Source organism: Chinchilla lanigera, unplaced genomic scaffold, assembly GCF_000276665.1.
Source record: "Chinchilla lanigera isolate Chin_1 unplaced genomic scaffold, ChiLan1.0 scaffold00020, whole genome shotgun sequence".
In the NCBI taxonomy this organism is placed as follows: Eukaryota; Metazoa; Chordata; class Mammalia; order Rodentia; family Chinchillidae; genus Chinchilla; species Chinchilla lanigera.
Genome location: NW_004955421.1, coordinates 9,870,886 through 9,897,347, shown reverse-complemented (window position 1 = coordinate 9,897,347; position 26,462 = coordinate 9,870,886).

Below are 26,462 nucleotides of genomic sequence, written 5' to 3'. Positions count from 1 at the left end.
GGGAAGTATATAGTCATATCATCTGCTAGTAATAGTGAATGATTTCTCCCTCCAAATATCTTTATTAGTTGGATATATACCTTGATGAATTAACTAGAATTTCTAAAATGATGTTGGATAATAGTGGTAATAGTAACCATATCAGTCATGTTTACTATATATATATTTTTTTTTTGTGGTACAGGAGATTGAACTCATGATCTTGCACTTCCCAGACAGTTGCTCACACCACTGAGCTATATCCCCAGCCCCCATTTTACTATTTCAATAGGAATGTCAGTTAGTAAGATGTCAAATTTTGGCTTCTACTCAACATTCTATGATATTAAGCAAGTTCCTTTCTCCTCTTACTTTGTTTTGAGTTTTTAAAAAATCAATAACAGGTACTGAATTTTGAGTTACTGTATGGATCCATTGAGTTCTTACTGTACCCTGGGAAGGAATGGTGGCAAGAATGAGGAAAATTAGACAAGAGACAAAAAGCTAGGATCAGGTAGATGTTCTGTCTCTCCTGAGTGGAGAAGGGGGACTCCCGAGGAACAGTAGAGCATTTATTTATAACCTTGAGAGATTGGTTAATTTCTGCCTTGCTGCCCAGCAATCAGTTAACAGCAATGGCTTGTTTATGTGCTTTGAGGACCTCCCGTGTTCTTGGAGCTCCTGTGCTCTTAGAGCTCCTGTGTTCTCGGGGTGCCTTCATCTTGCACATATAATTACTTTCCAGCCGCTCCCAACAAATTACAATATTTAAAAAGATCTTCACATCAACATGTGCTAAGATGGATTCAAGCTTCATTCTCAGGAATCTGAATCAGCAATAATGTTCCAGAGAATTACACATGTGTTAAACCAATAAATAAAGATAGTATTTTTGTTGTATTATTTCCTTTTCAGAGACAATCATGCTAGGTTCTACCTCTGTTTTTACTTCTGCCACATATTGATTAAATACAGCTTAAAACTTTTCTTTATCTTAAGGTCAGCTTTTGACTATAGCTTGAGAGTCAAAGAATGGCTCTTGTAGAAAGTCTGGAATATAACTAACTTTAAGAAGTAATTGGGGGCTATGATTTCAGAGAGCTTTTGATGTTATGAATTATGTTTGACCGGTTTTTAAATTCTACCTTTGGGGCTGGGGATTTAGCTCAGTGGCACAGCACCTGACCGGCAAGCATAAGGTCATGAGTTTGATCCCTGGTAGCAGAAAACAACAACAACAACAACAACAACAAAATTCCATGCTTTATTGGATTTTATTTTTTCACGCATTTAAACTAGGTGCAGACCTATTATATTAGGTAACAATCTACTTCTCATGGTGGCACAATGGCTCTGTGACAAGATAAATTTATCAAATTAAAAACATAGAAAGAAACAAATAAAATTCACCAGTCCTTAAATAAGGCTTCCCAAAGTACTGTGATTTTTTAGGGAATAACAGAATGGAAATACAGTTATGTATTACATCTATATTCTGGTTTATTTTCATGTGTATTTTGAAGCATGATTAATGGTTTTATAAATACATTTCTCACTTCATCCATACTAACAAAGGATTTCAAATTAATTCATTATTTCTTACTTCTTCCCCAATGGATTTTTAAAGTCCGTGGCAACAAATCCATCTTGCACAGACTCAAATCTGTCAAGTATAATATATTCTTTTATAGCCAGAAAGAAATAGGAACGTAACACTATCAATGACACTTTGAAACAGATTGGTTCAGTTTGCCCAAAACAAGAAAAGAGATGCGGTCATTTCAAGATATTTAATTTCTAATACTCCCCTAAAAAAGTTGTATTTTTTCTTTTTACTTTTCCTAAGCAATTAATAAGGACTGGGATATTTTACAGACTTATAACACACACTATAAATTTTAAATAGGTATGTTCTTTATGAAAATTGCTTTAGCAGTTGTTTGATCCTTTAGAAGGGGCAAGAAATGATTATAAGGACCTAGAAAGTGAAAATGGCATAAGCCCTATGGCACCTACCTTTATTTGGAAAGCAAAGAAGTTTTCAGAACTACCAACAGAAAAGACACAGACAGAAAACAGAAAATTGCAACAATCAAGTCCTGAAAAGCTGTAGGAATAGACAAATAGGTGAGTGGCACAAAGCAGAGAGACTTTGAATAATCCCCTAAATAATCAGGAACATGGAATATGACAAAGGGAGGCCAAATGTATCATTGAGAAATGAAGAGGTGTTCAGTAAATGAGGGTGGGACATTTGTTCTTCAGATGAGAAATGATACAATGAGATGCCTACTTCACACCATTTCCAGGTAGATTAGACCTGGAAATGCCAAATGCAGATAATTTATAAGAAAATACAGGAAATATTTTTATACTGAGGTAAAGAATAGTTTTATTTTATTGATATAATAATTACATTTTTATTAGGAATGTATAGAAACATGTATACATACCTAATAAATGTACATACATACATGTTTTAATACATATCTACATAGCATAATACCAAATCAGGATACTTATTATGGTCATCATCTGAACATTCATCATTTCTTTGCTGTGAACACATTTGAAACCTTCTTTTCTAGGTATTTGAAGTATATACTGGGTTGTGGTTGTCACCCTGCTATGTGATAAAGAAGAACTTACTCCTCCTAACTGTAACTTCGTACCTATTGACTAACCTTGCCTCATTTCCCCACAACATAGTTTAACTGAACCTAGAGGACACTAAGTCAAATAAGCCAGGAACAGAAAGATGAATACTGCATGATCTCTTAGAGAAGTTGAGGTAGAGTAACGGTTATGAGAAGATGAGGAAAATTAATCACTTTCCTAAACAATACCAAAAAACCAAAACAAAATAAAACAATAGAAATATGAATAGACAAGACAACAAAATACTTCCCCAAAACTCTCAACTCCTTTGAGGAAAATTAAGGGGGAGAAAAGTATAAGTCAAACACCTGAATTACTAGAAAGGATAGCAAAGGGTAGAAAACATGTCAAAGAGGTACTCAGAATCACAGAAGACATAACCAAAATATAAGGGAAGTTATAATGAAAATTATCCAGGTGCTTTCAGAAGACACTAATAAAAAGCTAGATGAGCTAAAATAAACATTTGAATATGGAAAGTAGTATCATTAAATATAACTAAATCACAAACTATTGACTAGGAAAAGTACTAACACTGAATCAGCTAAAGTTTAGCAATAATAATTTAAAAAATATGGTAGCCAAACCCTATGTGATGCTTGGTATGTGTCAGATACTGTACTAAGTATTTTATATACAAATCCATGAAAGCTTCACAGCAAATTTGTAGGTAACTGCTGTTCTTCCTAGTTTACCCAGAGAATACTGGATCACAGAGAAATAAAGCAAAGCTTCCAAGACAAGCCATGTCAGCAAGTGGCAGAGTTAAGACATACAAGGACTGGCAAATCAGTACACACGCACACACACATGCACACACACACACACGCGCACACACACGGTAACACAATAAGGAGAAAATAGCTATGAACATATAATTTATGAAAAAATAACTTCAAATGGTTAATATAATTATGAACATTTACTCAATTTAACTATTAGTAATAAAAATACAAATTAAAACACTAAAATACAATCTTGCATCCACTAAAATTGGCAGTTATAGTTAGATGGGAGCACAAGTTCTGCCACTCTGTCTCATAGTAGGGTGACAACTGCAAGCCATATTTCCGTGTATATCTCAAACATCTAGAAAAGAGGTCTTAAATGTTTTCACAGCAAAGAAATGAGGAATAGTCAATTTAAAAGTTTGTAAATATCAATTGTTATTTAAGACATAATTAAAGGGAATTTTTATATACAGCTTACAACTAGGAGAGTTTAAAAATTATAAGCTGTCCAACTAAAAATCTATGGATTTGGCCTCACATATGAAAAGAAAGTCAAATGGTAATATGCAAAGGTATTCGTGAAAAGACTGGCTATTGAAATTACAAATGTAGAAAATCATATTTGTATATGTTTCAGAAGTGCATGTTCTACGTGAAAATCTATATTTATAGGATAAAAGTACCAAACACTGCTGTATATCACATGTCTTATATACATACATAGTAAATATTTTTAAAAATAATATAGAAATGATGCACATGATCTTAGGAAAAGAGAAGACTAGTGTTATCTTTCAAGAAAAATCTTATATGAAGCAAACTTGGAAAAATTTTACCATCTCTAAGTGTGCACAATAGGCAGAGGAATTCACTTATATTGCTTCTGGTACTATTTGGCATGTTCCAAATATTTTTAAAGTGCATTTATTTTTCAAATTAATGATGTTGTAGAAAAAAAGAAAAAAGATATTGGAAAAGTAAGGACAGTAAGAACATACATGGTTGTGAAAGGGAGACACTGTTCAGTATTCAGCAGGTTAAAGAAGATTGTGTGTTCAAAAAACAGTTTTGTTGGCAAAGGGGAAAGAAGAGAAACATTCAAATATGAGTATGTAGCAATCACAAATGCTGACCCCTTATCTCAGTGTAGACAGAAGATAGGCATATTTGCTCAGCACAGACTCTGTGTGAGGCCTGCACTGTCTATTTCTTCACAGTCTCACAATCCCTCATAGCTTTCACAAGGCCATTCTGTTTATTTACCTAGTGTCTTGGTTACTTTTCTCTCATTGCTGAGAAAAAATACCTGATGCCTAGAATTAAGGAAGAAAAGGTTTATTTAGCTCAGTTTATACTTGGCTGGATCCAAGGCAGAGTGGCACATGGCTCAGAGCAATCGTTCATGGTGGCAGAAAACAGGAAAAGCAACAAGAACAAAAGGGTAGGAGCAGGGAGGGAGAGCAAACTTCTTTCCCTTCCTTATACTGCATGCCAACTACCCACCCCAGGGTGGGTGTAGCACTCACACTCATACTCCCAACATTGGACCATGGATCAACCATAAACTCTGGAAGCCCACCCCATGACTGCATGAGACTTTGAGGGGACATCCAGACACAAACCATAACACTCCACCCCTGATCCTCCAAAGACTCATGTACCTCCCTTATGCAAAAGACATTATAGTCCATCTCTAAGAGTTGCCAAAGTCCTAACAGATTCAGCATTGCTGAAACGTCCAAGTCCCAAGTCTCCTCTGAGATGTAAGGAAACTCTTAACTGTGAGCCTTTCTACAAATGAAAAGAAGTAAAACTCTTCTAACATTCAATGGTACAAGATAAACATTATCATTCCAAAAAGTACAAACAGGGGGATACAAAGCACTGGAACTAAAGCAAGTCCAAAATCCAGCAGGACTAACATGTTCTGTAGTTTCATATCCAGAATCAAGCAATCTGTGGAAAACTGTGGGCTACAAAGAGTTGTGTGACTCCACTTCTATTGCGTGTCTGGAGGTTGTAGCTCCTAGGGCTTCCTTCTTGGGCCCGCTTTGCTCCCACCTTGCAGCTTTCCTCAGACAACCCACTTTCTTGTTTTTTCCAACCTTCTGAGGTCTCCACTGCGCTTTAGGTTTCTCATTCACAGCTTCACACACTGCCCTTTCAGGGACACACTGCCTGGCCAACCAGGCCTTCTGAATCTAGGTGGAAGCCTTCTTAACCTCAGAACTCTTGCATTCTATATGCACCTAAAAACCAATGCCATGTGGATGATGCCCAGATCTGCTGCCACCTGGAGCAGTAGCCAAGCTTTCCTCTCTCTTGACAATAGGTGTTGAGTGCCTGGATTGCTTAGCACTCTGAATCCATTTCTGAGGAACAAAATCTCTATGCCATCACAAGTCTGGAACCTGGTGTGTCTGCTGCTACCACCTTTCTGGAACATGGCACTTTGTGGCTTTCTCCTCAAAGCAAAATCTTTCATCTTTGCAGGTTTGAGGATACAAAGGGTGGAGACTTCTGCTTCTTGTGATGCCCTCGGGCTATCTTTTATATTCTCTTGTTCCTTCTTAGCAATCAAGATCTCCTCTGCTCTATCTTTGCAATCCATAGCTTTATTGGAGCTTCCTTTCTTGCTAAACTCACAACATTTTAAATCATTCTGCTGGGCATTTTGCTCTTGATTCTCAATATTAATCTGTGTAAAGCCCCCAACAATAGCCATGCCACCACATCAACATTCTGCTGCCTTGAAATTTCTTTTGCCAGATTAATCAGTTTGCCTCCTTTAACCTCAATCTCAGGCAAAGTCTCTGGACATGAGCAAAATACCGACAAACTTTCTGCCATGCCATAACAGATGATGTGTGGAGTTCAATAGCCAATGCAGTCCTTCTTCTCAGCAGAAACTTCCCAAGCCTGATTTCTTCCCAACCAGCAGGATTTCTATCAGCTTTCCGGTCTTCTGAGCTCTGACCAGAATATCCCATACAGAACAACCCAAGGTGTGCCAGCACTTCTCTTTCAGGTGACACCTTTGAACCTTTCCAAAGTCTTCCCAAAAGCTATTCCCACAGGCTCTTGAACCACATGATCAGGTACAGTCACAGCAATGACCCTACTTCTCTGGTACTAAATTTTTTCTTGGTTATTTTTCTCTCACTGCTGAGACAAAATACCTGATGTCCAGAATTAAGGAAGGAAAGGTTTATTTAGTTTACACTTTGTGGAGGTTTCAGTCCATGCTTGACTGACTCCAAGGCGGACTGGCACATGGCAAAGGGCAACCATTCATGGCAGCAAAAAACAGCAAAAGCAACAAGAACAAAAGGGGAGGAGCAGGTGGGGGGAGCAAGTTTCTTTTCTTCCCTTATACTGCATGCAAACTACCCACCCCAGGGTGAGTGTAGCGCTCACACCCATAATCCCAGCATTGGACCATGAATCAATCATAAACTCCAGAATCCCACCCCACAACTGCATGAGGCTTTGGGGGACATTTAGAACCAAACCATAACACCTGGTTTATGAAAATGTCTTAATTTATAAAGCTTGCAGAAGAAGAAAATGAACACAGAGATAAGGGTTACAATTGGAACGCAGGAGGAATACTTCCTTATCAGTGATACTAGAGGAGAAAGGAGAAGAAAAGATGAAAAGCACTTGAGCATTTAGGGGAGCTGAGGATTTGAATAAGGATTAAGTCAAACATGGGAAAAAGATAAGGCCACCAACTCACAAAACACCTGGATATACCTTTAACAACATGGAAATGGGCTTTTGTTGTGCCTACATTGTTAAAAGCACCTTCATATGATTTTCTATTTTCTCTTAAATGATTTTCTGCTTCTTGATAATAGGACTTGTATACCCACTTTGAGTTTTTCTTCACCCCACAAATAGAAGGTTTAGAATTTTCTCTGAGGTTTGCATTCCCTCCATGAACCCTTGCATTCATTTTTCTTGAGATTCTCCAGGTAAAGGCTTTCCATAGGCCTATGGTTTGCTCAATCTTGCATTCTTACATCTGATAATCTGAGCAACTTTGTTGAAGATAACGGAGTGTAATATAAGAAACACTGTTAATCTTCTCATTCTGTTTTGAAACCCTGTATCATTTTTATTGTTTTTGCTTTATTTTGTTTTTGTCTATATTGTTTTGTTATTTTTTTTATTCTCTTTAAAATAAAATTTTAAAAAACGTCTTTCCTGGTCTAGTCTTAGTCTTGGCACAGCCCTCCCCTCCATAATAAAAAGATCTGGAGACCCAGCTTTCTCGAATTGTAACAAGCTATATTTTCATCAATGCTGGGAAAGTCTCATCCATTTTCACTTCAAGTACATCATTTTCTCATCTCCTTAAGAACTTTAAAAGTGTTCAGCTTTGCCAAGCCTGGAAGCATTGCACTGGGGTTCAAATGCTGAATGGGGCTGCATCTTCAGAACACCAGAATAATTGATTGACACAGTCAATTTTGTAAAATCTTTTCTTTTTCACCAGGGAAAAAAATGTCCAACCAATTTTATCCCCAAGGATGATGTGCTGCTTCCACTGAACTGGCTGATTACTCCAGTCAAATAAGTGGTTTTATTGTGTGAGAGGTTTTTTATTTTCTTTGTGAATTAATTAGTTGTTTAATTGAACTGAACATATTTATAGGTTTTTTGAGTATTGCATGGGCAAAATTACAATGACAATAACACCTTAATGTATCATTATATAGACAAAATGATTTGACTAATTTTTTCACATTTGCAAATAAATTTTGGCCAAGTTTCTCATCCTTGCAATGCTTTGTCTATACAAAGTTGAAGCTAATATTTTAAAATATATTGGAAACTGAAAAACTAATGAAAGTGGTTACTGTAAGACAGAAGAGTGGGAAGATTACAGTAAAGGGATATATCAAAGGCTTGGTAGAAGAGGTGTTAAGTTTATTCATAAAAAGTGTTGTATGTGTATCAAGATTTATAGAGTTTATATGTAACTTATTTTCATACAAAACACTGTGCTAAGTACCTCAAGGACTACAAAGATGAAAATGATGAAGTTTCTACGTTCAGCAAGTATCCTAATTAGAAAATTTATGCAAACTAGAAACAGACTATAGTGTCCTAGCTAAAGACAAGTAAATATATCATTTTACATAATTAGACTCTACTTGGAGTGGTTAGTGTATGCTGTTGTACTATGTGTATGTGATTACATAAGTGATTCAATTACATCACTAAAGACATAATTCTAACTCACCCTGCTATCTTCAGCATCCGATCTACCCTAAAGCAGATTCCTCTGGGGTTACAAGGTAACTGTTAGTGACAATCAGGACTATGTGCCCTCCTGTTTATATCTAGTATATGTTGAGTGAAAATGTAAAGAAAAAAGATAGGATCCACAGGACAGAGAAAGAGGGGGGAACATGGAGAAAAAAGAACATAAAAACAGAGAAGATCTTTCTCTTAATTAGAGAACATAGCCTTTATTGTTTATGGGTAGGGGCAGATTCAAGGAGGAATGCCAGGCATTGGCTTAGCATAACCTATATCTCCATCCAGAAGCCAAATGCTATGTATCTTTAGGGTCAAACTGGATACAGAAAAATGTGGTTCTATTAGGAAGAAGGAGTAATACATATGGATATTGGGCAGCCAACTGGCAATATCTTCTATGTTAATTCTGTAAATTTATTTTTTGCAAGAAGGCAAGAAAATACAAATAACGACATATGGCATAATACAATAAATGTACCTCTCAAGTCTGTCAGAGATGGTATCAAAGCTGAATATGTCTTTTTACAATTCTGGATGCCCTTATTTTCAAAAATCCTCATTTTGTAGATCCTAAATTGTACATATTTCTCAATTCTGGAATCATGTTTCTTTTGATCTTCTTTTTGCATATTCTCACAATTTTGATTAACATTTTAAACCTTATAAAGACTTTTCTGTGAATGTAAGGTCATTTTTTCACAAAAAACTAAGATTTCAATCACTGTGGAGGAATTGCCATATATTCAGTGGGAAGAGAATAACACAAGCATATTGAGATGTGGGTGTCAGGCAGTGAGCTACAATTCCCCATTAGCTACATGACTTGTTCTCACACATCATCCTGTCTATTCACTCAATTTCAATATGTGCTTCAGCAAAATCTGAAATCAAAGCATGTCATGAACTGTCAGGGTCACCTGCACACGGTCAGAACGAGTCATATTAAATCCATAAGTGCCAAGGGTTTTCAGTACAAATGTAAGCTATTACTAAACTTCATAAAAGATTTGAAAAGCAATTACTATAGAATTTTTAAGGAGGAAAATCCCTTCCAAACAAAGATTCAGTAAATATATTCATATAAATTTTCGAATAGTCACAACAGATTTAGAAGCTTCTTTTACATTTTCTTGGGTGATTTGATGTGAATAACTAAAAAGTATACAATTGTTTAATATCTAAATTAAATTAAGAAAAAATTGAAGATCTTGTTCAATTCAAGAAATTGTTGATCTAAGGAACTGCTTTTTAAAAAGGGATGATGAGAATATATTCCATTGCCTTTGTCTTGACAGACACATTTAAATGTGTTAAAAGATCTTTGAAAGTATAAAAAACAAATGTGCTATTAAAATAATAGGGAAGTCATTTTCAAAAAGAAGATCAAATAGGTCACACTATACAGTATGTCTAAACACCTTACAATGTATATAGAATGTATGCCAAGGCCCTCTAGCAATAATTTTTTTGTTTGTTTGTTTGTTTTTCTCCAGTACCGGGAACCGAATTCACGACCTTGTGCTTGCCAGGCAGGCACTTTTGCCGCTGAGCTAAATCCCCAGCCCCTTCTAGCAATAATTTTGAAAGAATGGGAAAGGAAAAGAGAATTGAGTACCCTCACTTCTCTCCATGGTGCTGAAGCCCAGTAGCTAAAAATGCATAATATTGTATTGACTGCTCAGTTGAAATCCATGATTCTTTTTATGGACAGGGTAACTAACTTGATGCAGTGGTCAAAATGTGCGATTAACATGTGCAATTAAGCAGTGGCATCGTTAGCTCTAGAAGCACCAGATTAACATATATAGTAAACCAGTCGCCAAAGAAGGACTACTTATTTCAAACTCACATTTAGTCTCCCCTTACATGGGGTTTTATGACTTTGCAGTAAAAATATTACTTACAATTAACCAGGAGATTTGGCCAGCTGTGAATAAAGACACACAGATGTCTCAGACTTCATAATAATTTGGGAGGGAGGTTGTAATAAAAATATGTTCAGCTGTTAGCCCAGCACACTTAGAAATGAAAGTTTCAAAGCTGAGCTGGGTGCAAATCCATAAGCTATGACTTCAACATCCCTCACCAAAGTATTTCCTCCTATGCTATCCAGAACTTGTTACTTCACTTTATTACTGTCAAAATATTTGACACTATTTAGATAAAATCACATCTTAAAAACCTCACAAATTTAGAAGAAATAAATATTTGTTAAACATCAATTTTTTAATGAATTTAATAAGATGATGTCACCCTAATACCTCATTGTGAGCATATCTTCACCGACAAGATAATCACCTGGATGGGAATGTGGAACGTGGGGAAGTGAAGTGGGGCAGGACAGAACAGGCCAACAGTGTAGAGAGCACTTTGGAGAAGGTGAGGATTCTTAGATCTACAGACCAGGGAGGAAGATGTTAGATGCAGTTCTCAGGGTCTATTCTGCACATCAATTACTTAAGAGGCCAGGAGACACAAAATCCTCATGGACTGACATATGCATTTCCCAGTAAGTCATTATTTTCTTCACTACTAATTGTTAGCTACCTGTAGATTTATATATCCAAACATGATCGTGATCACCATCCTCCCAAATGTACTGAGTGCCTATTCTATGCCAGACCTTCTACAAAGTTCTTTTTACTTTAAAGAGAATAAAAAATAAATAAATAAAACATTAGAAATGGTACAGAATTTCAAAAAACAGGATGATATAAATTCAATTCCAGTAATCTGTAATTCAATTCAATTCTGGTAATCTGTACAAAGTTCTTTAGAAAGATTATTTTATTTAACCCTTAAGACAGCAACACGGACAAGGAAATGAATTTACCTAATATCACTAGATCTCTTTTGCAGAAAGTAAATGTGAACATTGGTTTTCTAACTTCAAAGCCAATGTCCTTAACAAGTCCTATCTTTTCCCTGGATCTCTACTTCCTATTTCATCTGGCCTTCTTCCTATATAGTTATCATTGTGGCCTCATCTTAAATTCTTTTCTGTCCAAGTGGCTCCTTTATTCTCTAAAATCATTATTTTTTTCTTACAACTCTGTTTTCTGGGTGACTAACCTTTACTGGCTGAGAATGCTGTTTTTCTGGTTGAACCCTGGCAACCTGCTGTCCCAGCCTATCCTTAGTGGTTTTGAGTGACTGATTTACAGAAATAAGTAAGTGTGTCAGCCCTGACTGGAAGAAAAGGCATATAAAGGTTGGAAAATAGAGTGAAAAGGTAGGCTGGAGGGGGGTAAAGAAAATGTTTCATGGTAGTTATTTGTTTCATTTTACAGTGTTGAGGATGGAACCCAGACCCTAATGTTGTAGGCAGCTAAGTTAGATAGAACCATTATATGCAGTCAGACAGAACTAGGCCCTCAACGGATCCAGTATGGAAAACAAGATACCTTGCTACTGTGGGAGAGACAGGCACCTCCACTGTGGGCCAGACCTCAAGACAAAAGATGAAACAAATGCACGCACACACCTCCCTAGAAATGGATATCAGGGATTGATAATTTTTTTTATTTTTCTGTATTTTAAAAATTAAAAAAATAACAAAACAACAATGAAGGCAAAATCAAAACAACACAAAAGCAACAAAAAGATACATGACCTCAAAACAAAATGAGAGGAATTAACAATGGTTGCTACATTACATACTGTTATCTTCAGTGAAGTTGCTCAGTCCAGATGTAAGAATGCAAGATTGATCAAATAATCAAAGACAGTAACAAGTAATAAAAAAGAAAAAACATTCGAAATGATGCAGAGCTTCACCATACAAGATGGTAGGAATTTAGCAATGGTTCTTATACTGCATATTGTTGTTTTCAGATCAGTCATTCTGATTATCAGATTCAAGCGTGCAAAACTGGTTAAGAAAAAAGAAAATTTTAAGCACTGACTGTTCCTTTCAATAAACTATAGACATTGGCAATACACCTAAGGGACTGATATTTTAAATAGGTATCAATCACCTTGAAAAAGCCAGAATGAGTCACTAACCGAACTCCCTATAGGAAAATCCCCTGTTGTGTATTCATGCCTGCTTACTATGTGACTCACTTCTCCATTTGAGCCTGATTTAATCAATTTTACCTGAGCAATTATACTTGTAATCTTATTGTTGACCATAGTTTTGTCCCACCTCATGCCCACAATGCAATTTCCCATTTCCCACCCTGGACAGGCCTCACCTCATGGATTTGCTCTATAAAAATCCCTGGAAAAGGTAGGTTCTTTGGCAACCCACTCGGGTCCCCTTTTGTCTCTCAGATAGAAACTTTCTTTCCCCCAATAAATATATTCTGCTCTTCACCACTGTTGTTCCTAAAATTCATTCTTTGATTTTAGATAACATGAATTCATACCAGATATCTAGCAGACTGGGAGTTTCCTTCCCCTATATCACTAACACATATGAGGCAAGTGCTCTAACAATGAACTACACCTCCAACCTTCTTCACATTTAAGATTTGAAATTTAAAGCTAATGAGTATTGATATAGAAGATATCTTTTAAAGTCTGTGCTGTACCATGACCATCAGATAAATTATTTGACTTTGACATAATCAGTTAACAAATAATATTTGGTGCCTAGCCTGGATGAAACAGATATGTTTTTCTGCATCACAGGGCCAACAATACACACATCTGTGAACAATAATTATCCTTGTATAGAGTTGTTATAAAGTTCATGGGCAAAATGCATCCAGCCCCATGCCTATAATGTTAGCATTAGTTAAAATGGAGTTTGCTTCCTCTGGATAGAAATCAAGTAGCATCTATTCAAATTTAGTAAAGCAAAATCTTGCTTGTGCTGGTATTGCTAGTATAAGATTTATGAAACCGGTCTAACTACTGACCTCACAGGCCCAAGGCTGCATACAAAAGAAACTGCAAATAGGTAAACTGAGTGAAACAGCAGATTGAATGGTGGCAGAGTTCTTTTACTGTACAGAGATTTTAGGTCTTTGTTGTGTTTCTTGCCCCTCAGGTAAGGGAAATCCTTTTAAAAGAAAATGAAAAGTGGTAACATTGGCTTGAGCAAGCTTTCACTGCCTTAGAAAAACAACTTAGAGCTGTAGCACCATAGTATGTTCCTAACTATGCTACAGGTAGCCTAAGGTCTGCCTTTTGATAGGACGGAATGAAGAGAGAGATTCAAACCATTCTGAAGTGCAGGATTTTTGCAAGGATACTGCTTAAAAATATATTCTCTATGTGTAGAATTTTTAATGGTATAAGCAGTGTCACTGCAATTGTCTAAGAGGCAGGACTTACCAAATACAAAGGTGCTGTTAGTAATACTGCCAGTGTCTTAGTTATTTTTCTCTCATTACTGAGACAAAATACCTAATGCCCAAATTAAGGAAAGAAAGGTTTATTTAGCTCACAGTTTATGGAGGTTTCAGTCCGTACTCAGCAGGTTCCAAGGCATAGTGGCACATGGCAGAGGGCAACAGTTCACTGCAGCAGAAAACAGCAAAATCAAAAAGGGAGGAGCAGCAGAGAGCAGCTTCTTATATTGTATGCAGGCTACCTGTCCCACGGTGGGTGTAGCATTCACCCCCCATAACCCCAGGATTACACCATGAATCAATCATGAACTCTATAAGCCCACCCCCTGACTGCATGAGGCTTTGGGGGAGCATCTAGAAACAAACCATAACATCCAGTCAGTACAGTTTTACTTCCAAGTATCAGGATTCCACTCTATAGCCACAGGCTCACTTACACCCTCTGAAATCACATAACATCCTGCTTCTAAGTGTAGTTAGTAACGTCAGCAATATCTAGGCATTGGAACAATAGGCTCCATTGACAGTGATTTTTTTCATAAACAGAAATATTTAGAGTGGGAATTAAGATTCTTTTGATTATAAGTAACAAGGACAATTAAAATTGATTTATATGTAGGGATATACATACCCAAGCCATGGGGAGATGAACCTAGCTACAGGGATAACTGGATCAGTGGATTCATGGATATTTTCAGGAATGTATATGTGTGTGTGTTCATGTGTGTGTGTGTGTGTGTGTGTGTGTGTGTGTGTGTGTGTGTTTCTCTCTGTCTGAGAGACAGAAATACAGACACATACAGTGATATGTTCAGATCTTAAATACAAGATCCAATGAATTTTCCTAAATGTGTACATGTGTCTATTGAATGTACCCATCTTGGCAGTAAACATTTCTAACACCTGCCTTACTCTGACAGACAATCCTTCTTAAACTGTGTTGACCTAACAGCTCAAATTTCAAGAAATGTTCAAATTGAGTTTATACCCTCCCTAAAGGATGCCTTTTTATACTTCAAACATTTAAAAGCCTTTTCCAGTATTTAATTAACCAATATTAATTGTTCTCACCCAAGTGCATGTATGCTTTATAATCTCATTAAACACTTACCAGTTTTGCATGTTTACCAGTGAGATAATACAAGGTTAATAAAAGTGGCATCTTTGCATTTAAGACATTTCATATTCCAGAACTATGTTTTTTTAGTTTAACTACGTTTTGCATTTTCTAAGCCTACTCTAGCTGCTTTACTAAAGATTAATTGTCTATCAGTTTAATGTAAATAGAATGGCTCAGATTCTTGTGCATATTCATTCGTAAATTAAAGACAATGTTTTGCACCAGTTAGCTCTATAAAAGGGAAATAGACCTTGACTAGACATAATGAGGCATTTGTGTTCACCATAACTGTAATTTACTATTACTGTTTACAGTGCAATCAGTTCTCATTTACTCTGTTAAGTGACAATAAGTAAGGCTAAAGTAAATTCAAATCAACACTCCTGGGTCACCTTACTGAATTTATGGAGCATACTATAACATTATTTGAAACAACTGTAATTTTTGATACTGTTGTGCAATAGAATGAACCACACATTTGATTTTTTATCTCGCACTTCCTGTAATACAGAAATTGCACATCCAGAGGAAAAGTGAATTAAGAGTGGTCCTGGCTACACATGTAGTCTCCATAATGCATGATACTCAGGGTGATTCTTGGGTTGCACAGTCAAATATGAAATGTTGTCTATTTTAAGATGTTTCTATAAAAGATTTCAGTAAAAAGTAACTTTGTGGGGTATATAAATCATGAATTATAATCACACACATATATGTGAACAACTTTTTTCCTAAAGGTAGTGATAAAGAAAAACCATCAATGGTAGTGTAGGCATAGGTTAGAAGTAAAAAATATGAGACAAGGTAGCAAAAGAATGATAGTAGACACACTTAATGTCCTAACAGGTATCACTGGTAAAGTGCTACAGCAATTAAAACAGTGCACTACTAATGTAAGGATACACATATAGACCAGTGGGATAAATTGAGTCTAGAAACATGTCTAATTTTCTTTTCAACAGTGTTGTCAAGTGGGTACAGATTAGACTCTTCAACATATGGTGTTCGGACAAATATATTTCCACATGTAAAAAGAATGCAATGGGACCCCTATATCCCATCATAAACTAAAAGTAACTCAAAATGCATCACTGATTATGCAGATACATAAGAGCTCAAATCCTTTGAAAAAGATGTGGGGGTCAAATATTAATAACCTTGGATTTGTCAGTAGATTCTTAGATATGTCACTAAGAGCCTTAAAGAAAGAAGGAAAAGTAAATTAGACAACATCAAAATTAAAAGATTTATATATTCAAGTCCATTATCTATGGATTGGGGGGAAAGTAACTGTCAACTAGGGGAAATATTTGTCAATCACGTATAAAAATCCTGGACAACTACATAATAAAAGACATCTCAATTTAAAGATGAGCAGAAGTCTTGAACAGACATTTTTCCAAAGAACATATGCAAATGACCAGTAACCACCTGAAAAGATGTTCAAAATCATTAGTTATTAAGAAAATAGAAACCAATTTCTATTTTTAGTTTTATGTGGAATCTCCATATTGATTGCCATAATGGTTGTACTATTTTACACTCCTACAAAAATGTTGCAAGGTTCCTTTTTCCCTACAACCTCACGAACATTTGGTATTATTTGATTGCATAATAATAGCCATTCTTTCTGGAGTAACATGTAATATCAATGTTGTTTTAATTTGCATTTCTCTAATGACCTAAGATGTTGAATATTTTTTCATGTATTTATTGGCCACTTGTATTTTTTCTGAGAAGTATCTATTTATTTCACTGGCCCATGTTTAACTGGGCATTTTGAGTGGTCAAATTTTTTGAGGTCTTCATATATTTTAGATATTAGCCCTTTTTCTGAGGAATAGCTACCAAAGATGTTCTCCTATTCTTTAGGTTGTTCCTTCACTCTATTGGTTGTTCCTTTTGATGTGTAGAACTTTTTAACTTGATATAATCCCATCTGTTAATTCTCCATGTTATCGCATGTTCAATTGAGGTTTTGTTCAGCAAGTTCTTGTCTACATCTATGTCTGCAAGAGTTTTACCCATTTTATCTCTAGCAGATTAAGTATATCTATTTTCCTTTCTAGATATCTTCCCAAAAGAGTTAAAACTTCATATAATAGTGATACAGGCATGCTCCTGTTTATAGCAGAACAATTTATAACAGCTAAATCTGGGAATCAGCTTACCTGTCCATCAACAGATGAATAGATAAAAAAATGTGGTATTTATATTCAATGGAATACTACTCTGCCACAAAGAAGGATAAACAAGTCATTCTGAGGCAAATGGATGTACCTTGAGTGCATAATGTTAAGTGAAATAAAATCAGACACACATTCTTAAATATCATATGGTTTCTCTTCTATGAGAAACCTAAAATATAAATAAAAAGCAAGATAAAAGATAAATGATAGAAAAAAGAGAGATAAAAGCTTTGCAAAGGGAAGGAAGCCAAGAGATGGAGGGGTGGGGAAGGAAGGAAGAAGGAACGGCGTGAAGAAGAATTAAGATGTGTTATGGGCATGTACAAACTTCCCAAGAGCAATGTGATCATTATGTACTGCAAACACATACTAATAAAAAATAGGTCCTGGAAAAAAAAAGAAAATAGAAACCAAAATCACACTAAAATATCACTTCATAATTCTACAAGTCCAAACTGAAAAAGTAGAAGCAAAAGTTGGTGAGGCTGTAGAGAGATTGCAACCCTTGAATATTATTGTTAATAATGAGATGAGATGAGATGAAATGAAATGAAATGGTGCAGCTGCAATGGAAAACAGTTTAGTTGTTCCTCAAAAAGCTCAAAACAGAATTACCATATGACCCAATTGTTTCACTGTTATGTAAAGAGAGGATAAAAAACAGACTGAAATAAAAATATGACAGACACGTTCACAGCAGCACAATTCGTAACAGCCCAAAGATGGAAACATCTCAAATGTCTGTCAACAGAGCAACAGCTACCTCACACATGGTACATATATACATGAGAAGATTATGTATCCTTAAAAAGGAATGAAAATCTGATACATTCTCCAAGATGGATAAACCTTGAAGATATGCTAAGTGAAGTAACACAAATGCAAAAGAACAAATATTGCACGAATCCGCTTATGAAACATCTAGAATGAGTATATTCACAGAGAGAGAAAGTAGAATGGAAATTACCAGGGATGGGTTTGGATAAGGGGCCTTATGGCTTAATATCCAGAATGTTTCTGTTTGCAGTGATAGAAAGATTTGGAAAGAAGTAAACATGGTTTGTACAACACTGTGAATGTAATTAATGCTACTGAATTGTACACTTAAAGTGGTAAAAATCATTCTCAGTTCTGCACCTCTTTCATCAATGCTGCATACTACTTGTGGGAGTGGAATATGGTGCAGGTGATATGCAAAAGAGCATGGCAAGTCTCCCCAAATTTAAAAATGGAACTACGATATGATCTATCAATCCCACTTGAATATACATAACAGAAAATACAATCAGGATCTTTAGAGATATTAGGCAACCCCACCTGGACTGCAGCACTACTAACAGTACTCAACATAAGACTCTAAATATCCTTCAACATAAAAATGGATAAGGAAAAGGTGGTGTATACATATAATAGAATTTATGTAACCTTTAAAATGAAAGGAAATTCAGCAATGTGCAACAACATGGATGAACCTTGAGGACATTTTGCTTGGTGAAACAAGCCAGTTACCGAAAGACAAGCACAGAACAATTCTATTTACACAAGGTATCTAAAATTATCAAATTCATGGGCTGTGGGTTTAGCTCAGCAGTACAGCGCCTGCCTAGCAAGTGCAAGGTCATGAGTTCGATTCCCAGTACCAGTAAATAAAATAAAATTAAAAAAAAAAACAAATAAAATTGTCAAATTCTTAAGGTTAAAGGGTGGAGTCTGATTGCCAGGGATAGAAGAAGGAAGAATTGCTAATCAATAGGCAGGTGCAATGAGCAAGTTCTAGAGATCTGCTGTAGAATTCTGTACCTATAGTAAAAAATATGATAATGTACAATTAAAATTTTCATGGTGTAAATCTCTCAAGTGCTCTTGCCATAATAAAATAAAATAATTTTTAAAAAAAATAGTTAAAATGACAAAGGTTATACATCTTATTATAATTCTTAAAAAATCAAGCAGTAGCAGTACAAAGGAGGGATTTTTTTAAAAAAAATAAATTGAAAAGTGGTATTTATATATGATACAGCAAACTTTACAGTTGGCCTACCAAGCAGTGATCAATCAGCCCAAATGGCAGCTGCAGGCACCAAATTCAGAAGCTGTGATTGGTTCAGTTAAATTATCATCTTGAATCAGTCATAAAATTAGTAAAGCTCATCTCTGAAGAGCCAGTGCAGAAGGAAAACCGAGTAGGCTTATTACAGTGTCCCCCTATCAAGGCGCAGAGTGGTAGATAAAAAGAATCATTTTATAAATGAGAACAGTAAGCACTGGAGAGTTGAAAACAAATACCAAAGCCTTCTAATGATTCCTGTCCTGATGTACACAGTCTTCTCACAGTCCACTATTACCTCTGATCCTTCTACTATGTGCAGAGCAAAAATGGATGTAAGAAATTCTCTTTGAATGAAAATGAAGCAAATGTAACTAAAAATAAAAGCACCAATTACTGTTATGGTAATAAGAAGATGTAGAAAATTTCTTATTTTCTTAGGTCTTTCTCATCCAGGTTGATAAAAAAGCTACTTAATTCATAATGCCACTGTCCTTGATCTTTCAGTGGTGATGTGCTCTTACATTTCCTTAAACAGATAGAGGCTAGGGAGCAGAGTGCTTAATAACATAAGCAGAGCTGGGGATGGTGGGCACATCTATAATTCCAGCAGTCTGGGAGGCTGAGGCAGGAAAGTTGAAACTATGATACGATCTATCAATTCCACTTGAACATGTATAACAGAAAATGAAATCAGGATATTTAGAGATATTAGGCAACCCCATCTGGACTGCAGCACTACTAAAAGTACTCAACATAAGACTCTAAATAGCCTTCAACATAAAAATGGATATAGAAAAGGTGGTGTACACATATAATAGGACTTATACAACTTCTAAAAAGAAAGGAAATTTGGCAGTGTGCAACAACATGGATGAACCTTAGTGAAACCATGGGCAGCTTAGTGAGACCGCGTCTCAAAATAAAAAGGGCTGAGGATGTAGCTCAAGCATGAGGGCTCTAGGTTTAGTTATCAGAGGGACTGAAAATCAAGCGGGTAGACCAGGCTTATGAACTAAAAGTGAACCAAATCCTGATAAAAATCAACTCTTTGAAATTAGTATATAGTTCACAGTTCTGCTGCAGGGATGGAATGAGATAGAACATTTAAAATGTCCGTAGTATACAACTGTCAATTCCCAGTTAATAATAGCGGTGTTACCCCTCCACTTCTCCCAGGGCTGCCTTCACCCCATGTCCTCAGCCTCATTTTACCTGGGAAATCTTCCCCTGCATCCATTCTGTTGCACTTCAAGTTACTCCTCTGAAAATTAGGTTCATTCATCATGTTCTGATTTCCTTTACCACTGAAGGTCAGATACTGACTTTGAAGTCAGACATTGGCCCAGACACCGCTCAGGTAGCCCAAATCTTGTGAAGGTGTCCTAGCTCCCCACTGCCTCTGGCCTGTGTGCCTTCCTTGACTCAGATGAGACAGATTTGGCACACAGATCTGACCAAGGGGATGCTGAGAATCCTGTATGTAGGTTTTTTATACATAGAAGAGGAAAAATGGTGTGATAATTAGGTGACTCCAGATCAAAATGCACTCAGTGACCGAAATGGAAAACTGCATTTTCAAACTTTCAGGTTTTTGGGGTCAATCATTAACTTAATGAGCCTCATACTTAATTAGGATTAATTGTTAACATAAACTCTACTCAGAAAACCTCCTGTGTAGAGAGGAAGTTATCTCAGGGAAGCAATCGGGGCTCATTTTTATCTCTGTCCTGCTCTGACCTTTAATACACAAACATTTGAATTCTCTTTGCCAAATAGTTCCTGCCCAGAGCTAAGCAACACATGAACTTTTATCACTGCATTATAAAATAACAGGCCACCTAGAAAATCTCCATGAAAAAAAAAACTAAGATGAAATAAGATACACCATGGAAGCTCTAGTTCTGATCTCTTCAGAATAATTGGTTTTCTCCATCACTGAGACCAACATGATCACAGTCAATAGCTTTCAAAATGAACCTTAAAAAATACAAATTTACCACAACTGTATACATATAAAAATATACTTAAGATTGCTCTATCTTTCAGAAATCAATAAAAAAATTTTATCTCACTGTTCAATTTCACTGTCCTATATTATTTATGCAGCAGAACTTCTCCTTCTGAATAACTTTCAATATTTCCTTGAAATGCACACCAGGATGCAAAATCTTTGAGGATTATTTCATGTTCTAATTGAAAGATCAAGTTGTAAAGATTTTAATAACCTTATATAAGTATTCTTTCAGTATACTAATAAGAGAATCTCTATCAGGTGAAATACAGATGAGTTAGTGGCTTGTTTAACTAAAAATTCTATGAGTCTATTGTTAGGTACAGTATGATCTGGGAGTCAAAAGATAGCCTCAGGTGTCCTCTGTCTGTCCTCTGTCTGTCTGTCTGTCTCTTTCCCTCCCTCCCTCTTTAATTCCCTCCCTCTACTCCCATTCCTCTGTGGTGGTTTCACTCACAATTATATTTTCTTGGGAAACTTAGTGGCAAGAAATATTTAAATACCTACTTTAATCTATGATTATAAATACTGTTCTGGGATTCCTTTCACTAAAATAGTCAGGAAAAAAGGTCATATCAAATAGCTATTCTTGGGTCATATTCTCACCCTTAGAGCCCAGGGTTCAAACTCACCTAAAACATCATGCTCTGAAGTGAGAAAAGTCTCCAAAAAAATTCATTCTGCTGTATCCAGAAGACCAAGTGCTGAGCAGACAAGAACAATCTCAACTTTCAAGCCAATATACTTCTTTTTTTCAATATGAAAAATTACTAGCAGCTTCCATTTCCATTTCTCGCAGTGACTAAAAACTCCTGAGTAATACAGTTCTCTGCACTGGTGCTTCTCCATCTGTGGTGTCAGAATATTCAGTTACCTGGTTTGGAGGCACACTATTTACATTTAATGCTTCTGAAATGCTCAGGGCAGGAAACATGCTATATAAATGCAAAGTATCAATAAAAATTGTGCAAAAAGAGGTATTCTCTAGTTTAGAGCAGGAACGGCAAGCTTGCAAAGATATATCAAAGGCTAAAAAAGGATTTGCTAATTTCTTTTTCCTCCTCACCACATAATTTAAAAATTGCTTCGCCCACATCCTGTATTTTCGGGGTTATATTTTATCTCAAAATGTCTGCCCTTCAATCACTTGGCTTTTTAAAGGTTATCATAACACAACCTTTTTCTTTTCAACAGAGCCACTTCTAGAGGGTAACAGAAGAGTTTGTTAGAATTCTAATACAGTAACAGAATTCTCTTTGCCCTCACTCTCAGACCTGAGAAAAATTGATTTCTCAAGTGCCTCTGATAAAGGATTACAGTCATTTGGGTCTTTTTTTTTTTTTTTTTTTTAGTCTTCTTGAGAAATAAAGAGAAGTTGTCTGGGGTTAAAAGTATAAACTCTCCTATTTAGTCACAGAAACAAAGACTAGCTCTTCAGCAGAAACTGAAGATGAATGAAAGGCCGGCACCATACAGATTCTTCCAGGATGAGCGGCCAGAACCTCACCTGACGGCTGATCGATAAGACGGTAAAGGTTAGAAGAATTATTCATGCACATACCGACAAACAAAGGAAAAGGTACAAAAGCAGCACCCTTTCTTAGGTGATTTATTTCATAAATCACAGATAAATGTAATGAATTTTCTCTTTTAACTGTTACTACAGGTCGACGAGCATTTTCTCAGCATTTTTCAAAGCATTTTTAATTAATGATGTAAGTACATGTTTTGCAGTAGTGTGTTTATCTTTTCTTTACTTTTGCTGTTTTTCAAGTTTTAGTTATAAAAAACTATTTTTGTACTAAACATTAAGGAATAGTGTAGAGAAATAATTTCTGTTACCTAAGAGTAAGCATTAAAGAAAATAACATGCAATGAAATTGATAACAAAAGGCCATGCAACAACCCACTATTTTTAAAAAAGAGATGGCTGTAAGAGCATTTGGTAATCTCCCAGGGACTAGCCCTGTTCTGAGTTCTTTACATGTGTTAAGTTTTCATGCATTAGGTAGATACTAACTACTGTCTAATAAATGAGGAAACAGGCACAGAGAGAGGTTAAGGCAATTTCTCATGGTCTTAGTGAGGTGGACAGATGGATAAATGCAGAGATAGTTGAGCAGGTTAAACCATAATACTGTTTAATAAAATCTAGTAGTGCTCGTTTCTCATTATTTGAGTAGAATCCTTTGTCATGCTTACTTTATTTTTTAAAGAAGCAGAATATTATAAATATTTATCAATAAAAATATATTTATTTTTTCTCTTTTTGAGACAGGGTCTCACTATGCAGTTTAGGGTGGCCTTAAGCTCACTTTGTAGCCCAGGCTGGGCTCAAATTTGCAATGATCCTCCTGCCTCAGCCTCCCGAGTAGTGGGATCACAAGTATGCTCCACCGGCTTAAAAGCATATTTATAATGAGGAAAAAGACATCAACTGATATTGTCATTTTGGGGAATATGTTTCATACACTGAACATGGCTTCATCCACTCTGATGATTCAATCACCCCACTGAACACCTTCATCTGAATGTTGCATAGTCAATTCTAAGTCAACCAGATGCACGTGGATGGATGCTCACATCCTCTCCCATCCTTCTCCTCATCTCTGTTCCTTTTCTCCCAGAATGGAGCATCACACACCTAACTATCTGAAAAAGAAATCTGGGAGTCACCTCAGGCTCCTCATCCAGTTCTGTCCAACCTAGTCAGTGGGTGAGCATCCTCGGTTAATGTTGCTGCCCACCTGGTTTTCATACCAACATTTCCTCTCCTTTGCTCTTTTCCCACCAATATCTTTACCAGTCTAGTTAATGCTCACAGCATCTGCCAGCATTATCACAATAGCTTCTTAAGTATTCCATTGTCCGATATCCATTCAACTTCCAATCCTCCCATCTAAAGAACCTTCCATCCCTGCCTATAAAGGTGTCTTTGCCAGACTATGATTATATTATAACACTGCTAAAATTTCCTTAGTTTTCACTTTGCATAATGAGGGACAACTCAACTCTTTAGCGTGAAACAGACAGCCCTCCACGAGCTGGACCACGCACCCTTTCCTCATGCACAGTATAAGCCTCTGCTTTCCTCTGTCTATTTCTCAGTTGCAAAGGCTTTCTGTAATTACATAACCATACACAACCATGTGGCATTTACTGGCAGAAATATAATCTGAGAAATACATTGTCAGGTGATTTCATCATTGTGTGAATACCATAGAGTGCATTTACATAAACCTAGATCGTTGGTGGCAAACCTATGACACACATGCCAAAGGGGGCACACAGAGCCATTTCTGTAAGCATGTGGTGTGCAAGCCAAGTCATCCCAGCAGCTGAACATTGGATGGCATATGTTTTCTAATCTAAAACCTCAATAATCAGGCTTAATTGCAAGATTAGTGCTTTGTGATACATAAGTGGGTTCTGAGTTGCAGTACGGGCCCTCAGTTTCTAAAGGGTTCGCCATCACTGACTTAGATGGTCTAGGTCAATCACACCACATACCCTCTTGACAGAGTCAAGAGACACAGCACACATGAGATATATGACACTGCTGCCAGGGTTATATAGTCACTACTTTACCACAGACTTGTTTTGTATAAATAGAAATACACTTTAAGGTAATGATGGAAGGTACAGTAAATACAGACAGCAGCAACACATGATTATCATCATTACCACATATTCTGTGCCACATATAATGCTGTGTGCAATGCTTTTATCTGACTGGCAGTGCAGTAGGTTTGTTTATTCCAGCATCATCACAAACGTGTGAGTAATGCGTTGTGCTACAATATTAGGACATCTATATTGTATCATCAGCATGATATAATATCACTAGATGATGGGAATTTTTCAGCTCCATATAATCTTGTGGAACCCCTGTCATCTATGCAGACCATCATTGGTCAAAGCCAATTGTTATGAGGCATCTGACAGTACTCAGGTTTCCTGTCTCCAGTCTTTTATAAATGATATCCTGTCTCTCTGAAATGCCTGCTGCTGGTCTTAGTCTTTTGACCCTTGAGCTTTAGAACTGAGCCTAGTGTCTATTCATTATTTGTGGTCATTTATTTAGCACTTCTATGCATCAAGCAATTTGACAGTGCTGGTCATATAAATAGTCAACCCCTAAACAGATCTGGTTCCTATTAAGGGTGTATAACTCTTTCAAGCTTGCCCAGGACTATGGTTTTAGCAGTCAGCATCCCAGATGAGGAAAGCAGTCTAGGCCTGGGCCGACCAGGACCACTGGTCATCCTCATTCCTGGACTGAATGAACTTATGCTGTAACCAAGGGAAATCACTGAATTAATGACAGATGAAAGGAATGAATGGATTACTTTGATAGCACTACAGAATGGTCATTATAAATATCAATCTTTGTGTAATTTTGTAAGGTACAAAATAAGCCTGAAATAAATTTTAAGATGAAAGGAAAAGTAATGAGCTTATTATACTGAGCTCAAGTTCTAACATGGCCAAAACAAAATCATTTGATTCACAAGGTGCAGAGGAGAAAGGACAGCTTGAGAAGGGCGTATGCGGGGAGGCAGGTAAGAAGAGAAGGACACTTTGTCTCCTGCCAAGACCAGTGGAAACTCTGCTTGTGTCTGTTCCCATGACTAATGCTTCATAAGAAGAAGTGCTCGTGGCTGGTGTTAAGCAAAGAGGGTTGGAAACACAAGAAGTAAGTGTCCTTGGACTTGGCGAGAACCAAGAGACAGTATAGAAGGTTGGTAAGCTCAAAGTCTCTACTCTTAGTTATTTTAAGAGGTTTTTCCACATTCACCAAGTTACCTAAATATACACCAGAGCACAGGAACATGAAATCTACCTGGCTTCGACCCCCAAAACCATCTGCTTTCCATCAATAAGTGCTTGACAGGAATAGATTTTTAAAAGATGGACCCTGAAATAATACACTAGCAATAAAACCCTCTTTTCAAAAATATTTTAACATGATCTATGCCATATTAATAACGAAATAAAATGTAGTAAATAAATAATCTTGCTTATTTTGAACCTAGCATTGCTGATTTGGTAAGTATGAACTGAACTGGTACATTGAGATGTTTCCCTAATCAACAAAGAGCAAAATTGGCTCTTTAAATTAGCCCTCATTAATAAGAAGTGAAATTTCTACT